Source organism: Pinus tabuliformis, chromosome X, assembly GCF_031772625.1.
Source record: "Pinus tabuliformis cultivar Carrire ecotype Pingquan chromosome X, CPIR1, whole genome shotgun sequence".
Taxonomy (NCBI): Eukaryota; Viridiplantae; Streptophyta; class Pinopsida; order Pinales; family Pinaceae; genus Pinus; species Pinus tabuliformis.
In genome coordinates, this window is record NC_142308.1 from 1,674,636,082 (window position 1) to 1,674,642,672 (window position 6,591).

The following is a 6,591-nucleotide window of genomic DNA, read 5'->3' on the forward strand; positions in this document are numbered from 1 at the left end:
ACTCTGACTGCAAAAAGGAGAAAGACTGAAATGTAAGGAAAATCTAGTAAACACTACTTAACCAACTAATCCTACTTTTGTAGAAAGCACTATGAACCAAGAAAGGAATGCCATTACCTACTCAAGGAATTAAAAAACATCTAACTGAGCTCTTTCTGGAAGTAAATAATCAAAAAACATCTTTTTGGATTCTTATGTATTTTTATGTGAATTTGACATGCATGTAATTTATTGTGTGTGAATGTGGCAGCAAATAGGTGGCGTTGGAGGGTGGTTTTGGGACTCGAGAGGATGTAGGATGGTGTGTATGGGTCCTAGAAGGTCTCAGGTGGCCTTCTAGAGGCTTTTCCCAGACTCGGCCTTCAAAAGAAATCCTACAGGAAAATCTATAGGAGGACACAAGAAATCTACAGGAGAAAAACAGGGAACTACAGGAGGCCTACAGGAGGAGGTCGAGAGCAGTTTTCACTGTTTTGAGGGTGTGAGAGAGGGTGGAAAAGGTGGATTAAGGTTGGAATGAGGTGTTAGGGTACCTAGGGTCTACCAAGAATCACCAGGGGAGAGAAAGATTATTGGATTTGCTCAAGGAGAGAGGAAGAAGTTCTATGGAAAATGTAGGAAACTAAGGTAGAATTAAGGTGAGACTTGGGTGACCTGTAGGGCATGGATCAGGTGGAGGATGGTATGGCTAATAAGCTGGCCTACTGCAAGAAGAAATATGTTGCAAAGGAACTGACAATCAACTAACAAGATCAAGCAAGTAATGAAATAAGTGCATCTAGAAAAATAGAGTTTTGCATCAAAGTAGTCCAAACTATGATCTATGAAAGGAAATACTGGGAAGTGCTACAATAAAGGAAAGCATGAAAGAATACTACTACAAATAAAGAAGTGAGCATGATGAAGAAGATCTGCAAAATAGAACTAGACAATTAACCTACTAAAAAGCTGCAAACACTAGAAGTCCTATGAATGAGGAAAATCTGTGTTTTTGGGGCAGCAAGAGGGCCTTTGCCTCAAATCATGGTCCCAAAGGGAGGAAGAGAGGCTAAGGAATTGTTGCTAACTTTTGAATCTTCTTTTTATCACTTCTTAACCTGCTATAGAGAGCACAAATTGAAGCAAACTACTGAATGATCAAAAGCAACCTATTCTTAACCATAAAAGAAATACATCTAACAACAACCTAATCTACAAACTGAAATAAACATACAAATACAAGTAAAGAGGAGATTGGCTGCTTGGGTTGGGATTTAACCCAAGAGCTTCAACCCTCTGAGGTAACTCAATGATAACTCAAAAAGGATTCCATCTTTATTTCCAAAACAATAGCAAGATTACATGAAGCTATCACAAAATAATAAACACGAAGTTGATCAGAGTTTACCGACCCTAGTGAGGCCCTAGGCCTCTCTACTTATACAAATGAAGCTACCAATAGCTTCCTTAAAATCAGGGAGGCTTGGCTCCCAAAACTCAAGATAATCATCAATCATCCTCCACTTGCTAGGCTACCTTCTAGTGCATGATTTGGCTGCTTTTACTCTGAACTGAATGAAGGGCAATTCGAAGTGAGGAGTAATAAATGAGGGGGATTCCCTCCTATAAGTCCTCTCCTTTGTCCACTTCAAGTTATTGCTACCATTTGTGCATTGGATCCTTGAATTTGACCTCAAAATTCATCAATAATCTGCATTAAACACATGTTAGACCACATGGCATCATAACTAACTCAACTCACTCCATAAGCATAAATATAATAAAAAAATCATACAATAAGCTAAGAGAATGGCTGATTTGACTAGGTTAGGAGGTAAATGAGCCCATATAATTATCCATTTATGAGGCTCATCATCACACCCCTACTGAAGGTGTTTCTCATCCTCTGAGAAACTTAGTCCATCTCCTCATCTTTTATGGCCCTGGTGGCCTCCCTAGCATCCCAAGATTCTGATGTGGTCTCCTCTTCCTTTTCATAGAATCTTGCCTTCCTTTCTATCTCTTCCCACTACTCCTCCTCTTCTTCTTCTCTTCTACCTTCTAGGATTCCTAATAGTAGTGGGGGACTCAGTTTGAGGCCAATCCAGTTGACCTTCAGCCTTTGCATGGAGCATTGTACATTGGCACCCTTCTTAATACCTCATTCATCCTCATGGGGGAATGATATTCCCTAAACTGCAGACTGTGTGGTAAGGTGTTCCATCTCCTCATGCATGCATGGACACAGTCATCCCCAAGTAGCCTTTGCATATCCTCAAAGTGCGCAATGGCTTGTGCCTGATCACTCATATCTCTAGGGGCAATCTGAGGATTATTGGCAAGCAGGTTGTGTGTGCTGATGAGTGCCATGGGATCTGATGGCTCAACTCTTATCATTAATGGCTCATTCTGCTCTTTTATCATCAATCTTCTTATTTCTGCTACCCTCAACTCTTCATGGTTCATCCATGAGGCCATGGCCATTAGTTGCAGGTCCCCTAGCCTAGCATTGGGGTCCCACACATTCATGTCTATGAGGGCCATGTTATGTAGGTATAATTCTGCCATCTTTGCCTTATCCTCTAATGTGCTTTGGTCACATAGATATATAAAGTGCCTGTAATCTTGGAAAGGAATTGTGCCTCTTTGTGCCAAAGTCTTTATCTAAAATTATAACCATTGGTCCTTGAGGTATAGGCCATAGGATTTTACTGGTGTTCTACATCGCAATGCCTCCATGGATAAGCTAGTCATGCATGCCAGCTGGGAATCTTTCTCTTGCAGCTGCTTCCTTAGCAGTTCATTTTCAGTTTCAAGGTGGCTTCTTGTAATTTCTTCCCTGTGTCTGATAGCACTCAACTCTCTACTTGTTTCCCTGAGTTTGTTTTCCATATGGCCAACATCCTCAACTCCTTTGGATTTGGCTATTTACATCCACATAGGTGTTCTTATTCTCTCTTTATCTAATTGAAAGAATAGTGGAATTGTAAATTTTTGTGGAATTATCCTTCCTCCCTCAGGTAGATTGTAGTAGGAGGCAAGACTAGGCTGGGGATCAGGTTCTTGTAGCTCTGTTTCTTCCTCCTTTACTTGTGGCTGTCCTTCCATCCTTTCTTCAAGCTTTTAGGTCTCTTGTAGTTTTGACAGTGTCTCCTGTAGAACTATCTGAGCCTCCTGTAGGACTGGTTTTGGGTCCTGTAGTTCTATCTTTTCTTTCCATGTGGGAGATCTAGGAGTCCCCCTTTCATATGTGATAGGTGCCTTGGAAGGGAATTCTTTTCCTTGGGCAAAGGGTGAATCTTCAATTGTAATTGGCACTTTTGAAGAGGGCTGAGGTTTTCCTGTTTTGATTCTTGTGCTCTTCCTAGCCCTAAAATACACGGAGTCCTACCTTTTCCTCTTTTAATTTTGCTTGATTGGTGTACTGAGGGAAATGATGGCAGCTATTGCCTCCCTTTCTAGAGTCTCAGGGGACCCTTCTCCTTGTTTTGCCTTTTTTTCCTCTTTTTCTCCTCCTTCTGTCTCTTTTTCTGTCTCTGTTTGCTCTGTTTCTTCCTGCTCTGTTTCTTCAACTTTCTCCTCCTCTATCTTAGTTTCTTCCTCCTTCCTTCCTTGTTCTGCTAAGTCACCAGTGGCTTCACCTTCTCCCCCTTGCTTCTCTTCCTCCTCACTACTAGTAGGACTGATATCATAGGTTATGGCCTTTATGTCATCCTTAACTGTCTGTTTCGGAAGACTTCCCATGCTATAGGGAGTGTAAATGTATGGAGGGCTTCTTACCCTAGGATTTTGATTAACCCATGGTGAGATAGCTGCTCTGAATTCCCTACTTGAACTTTAGTGTTGGAGTCAATGAGGGATTGTAGGAGGAAGTAGGGGATGCTGAGCTTTTGAGGGGCTGGAGTGTCCATGCCATACCTTAATTCATGAAGGATTCTAAAGTGATAACCATAGACAATGTTGTACCTCCCCTCTCAAGAAATGTATTTGATTATTTGGTAGCTAACCTCATCCCAAGGATATGGTATGCTAGCCCTTCTAATGCCAATTTTATCCTCTACAGGGGTTTCATTGTTTTGGAAAATGTTTTTCTTGGTAGCCTAGAGATGGAGACAACAATTTTTGAGAAAAACAGAGAAACAGAGGAGACTGTGATTTTTTTTTTTTTTTAAAGTATAATTTTTTTTTATGTATTTCCTCCTCCTAAAGGCTTTATTTCCTCGTCAAATTGAAACCACTGCATGCATATATTAATATTCAATGGGGGCATGCATGGAACCTACCTCCTCAGACCGAAAATCATGCTAAAACCCATGTTTTCTCCCTTCAAAACGGCTCACTGCACCTCTTGTAGAACCTTGCCGTCCCTCCTGTGGAATTCCTGTAGGTGCTCTTGTAGAACCTGTAAGTGCTCCTCTAGAAAATGCTGAGAGTAGGAATATGTGAGAGATTGATGGAGGATGATGGTTACGAGGCTATGGGGGCACAAGGAGACTGTTGTAGCTGAGTTACGAGGAGAGAATGAAGGAAAAGGTGGTGAGAGTGCTCGTGGAGGAGTACTTATTACCCTTTATGGATATTTCTGGTGATGGAGGTGAGCTGGAAAAGTATACATTAACCATATTCGGATTGTTGGTCCCCACCTGACTTGTCATCATGGCCCATCCTCGTAATCATCCCTCATGATTGCATTGGAGTTCACACTTCCTCCACTACCTGTCCTTGACATCTTTCTTGAGTTGACTGTGCACACGTGTGGGTGACATCTCAGATGAGTGGAGTCAACTAGATGAAGGTGGCCAAGTTATCTGGCCACCTTTCACTCATTCAACCTCAACCATCTCATTTCTTTTGCATGACCTCTAATTACACAAATGCAAACAGAGGAGCGGGTTAGTTACTTACCTGTGATCCGAATGTATTTGCTGTGAGGTGTTGTGGCTCTCTCTCTGCTGCATGCCTTGATTTCTTTTGATGCATGTTGTCTGCTTGCTGATGTGTGGTTGTGTCTTGTGTAGGTTCTTCTCTGGCTGGGTCTGAGCTTCAGGTGCCTTCTCAACCTTCATGTGTGTATTCTCCTGCTGCTGGTGCTGGGTTTTGATGGGATCAACTGCTATAGGAATTCCTACAGGAGCTCTTGTAGCTATTTCTCCCCTTAAAACTTCAACTTCTTTCTGTGCTTGGAGCTTCGAGGAGGATGTCAGAGATGTGGATAGAGATGGAGAGGTAATGGGTAGGCTTCAGGTGAGGTGGATGGTGTTGCTTCCTCTCTTATTTTTTGTTTTCTTTCTTTTCCTAAAAAACTGTTTTTTCTGTGTTTTTCTTGGATAGGAAGAAAAATGATGCTTGGGGTGTGATGCAAGCTTGGAAATGATGGCAAGGAGGTTTGAAGACTGTAGGAGGGTTTGTAAGTTCTTTATGAAGTTTCCCTATCCCTCAAACTACCTTTTATATCCATTTCTAGCTCTCTGTAATTCCTACATGAGCCTCTTGTAGAAAACATAGAGCCTCCTGTAGAAAACACAGTTTTTTGAAAAAGAAGCATAGTGGGGTGAAAGAAATGCCAAAAATGATGGAGAAAAGTGTGGGAAGGTAGGATAGGTGCTAGTGTGGATGTCAAGGTTCCCTTGGCACCTTCTTCTGCTTCCTGTAGTCCTCCTGCAACCTGCAATGCAAATGAAAATTCACTTTTCTTTTTCTCTCTCTCTTTTTTTTTTGAAAACAACTAGGGCACCTCAGGGAGGTTTTCACCCTAATTTCCTACCCTGGGTGCCTCCAAGGGAGGTTTTCACCTAAGGATCTTATTTTTTTCCCTTATTATTTTTTTTTTTGACATCACTGGGCCACCTCAGAAGAGGTTTTCAACCCAATGATGGGACTCAAGCACCTCATGGAGGTTTTCACTTGAGTCCTTATTTTTTTCTATTTCTTTTTTCTTCAGTGAGTGGGTGAAGTGGAGGCTAAGACATGCTCAACTACCATCACTGTGTTATTCAAATATTCAATGAACTCTCACTTGGAGAGGGGTTTCTTGTAGAATTTCAACTGGTTTCCATTAACAAGCATGGGGATGGCTTCATCATCAATGGTTCTGATCAGAACTGAACCATTGTCATTGCATTTCTCCACAGTGTAGGGTCCCAGCCATCTTGTCCTTATCTTGCCCTTGAGATCTTTTTATCTTGAATCATAGATAGTGCCCAATCTCCCTCTTGGAATTGCTTCTCCTTGATATTTTTGTCATGTCATATCTTTCTCTGAAGCTGAACTAGCTCTGTATGGAGAAGGGCCTGCAATCTATGTTCATCCAATCCATTGAGCTAAAGTAATCTTTCTTTCTGTACGTGGCTAAGGTCTAGGTCCAGCTGAGTTGCCATCCTTAGGGTATTGAATTCAAATTCTATTGACAACAAAGCTTTCTTCCCATAGACCAGCTTAGAGGGTGTGAACCCTATGGTGGTCTTCCATGTTGTGTTGTAGGCCCAAGTGGCCTCAACTAATTTTTCCACCCAGTATTTTCTGTTGTTTCTTACTACCTTTGTTAGGATCCCTTCTAATGCTCCCATTGGCTTGTGGATGGTAAGGGGTCAAAGTCCTATGCTTGATTCTATG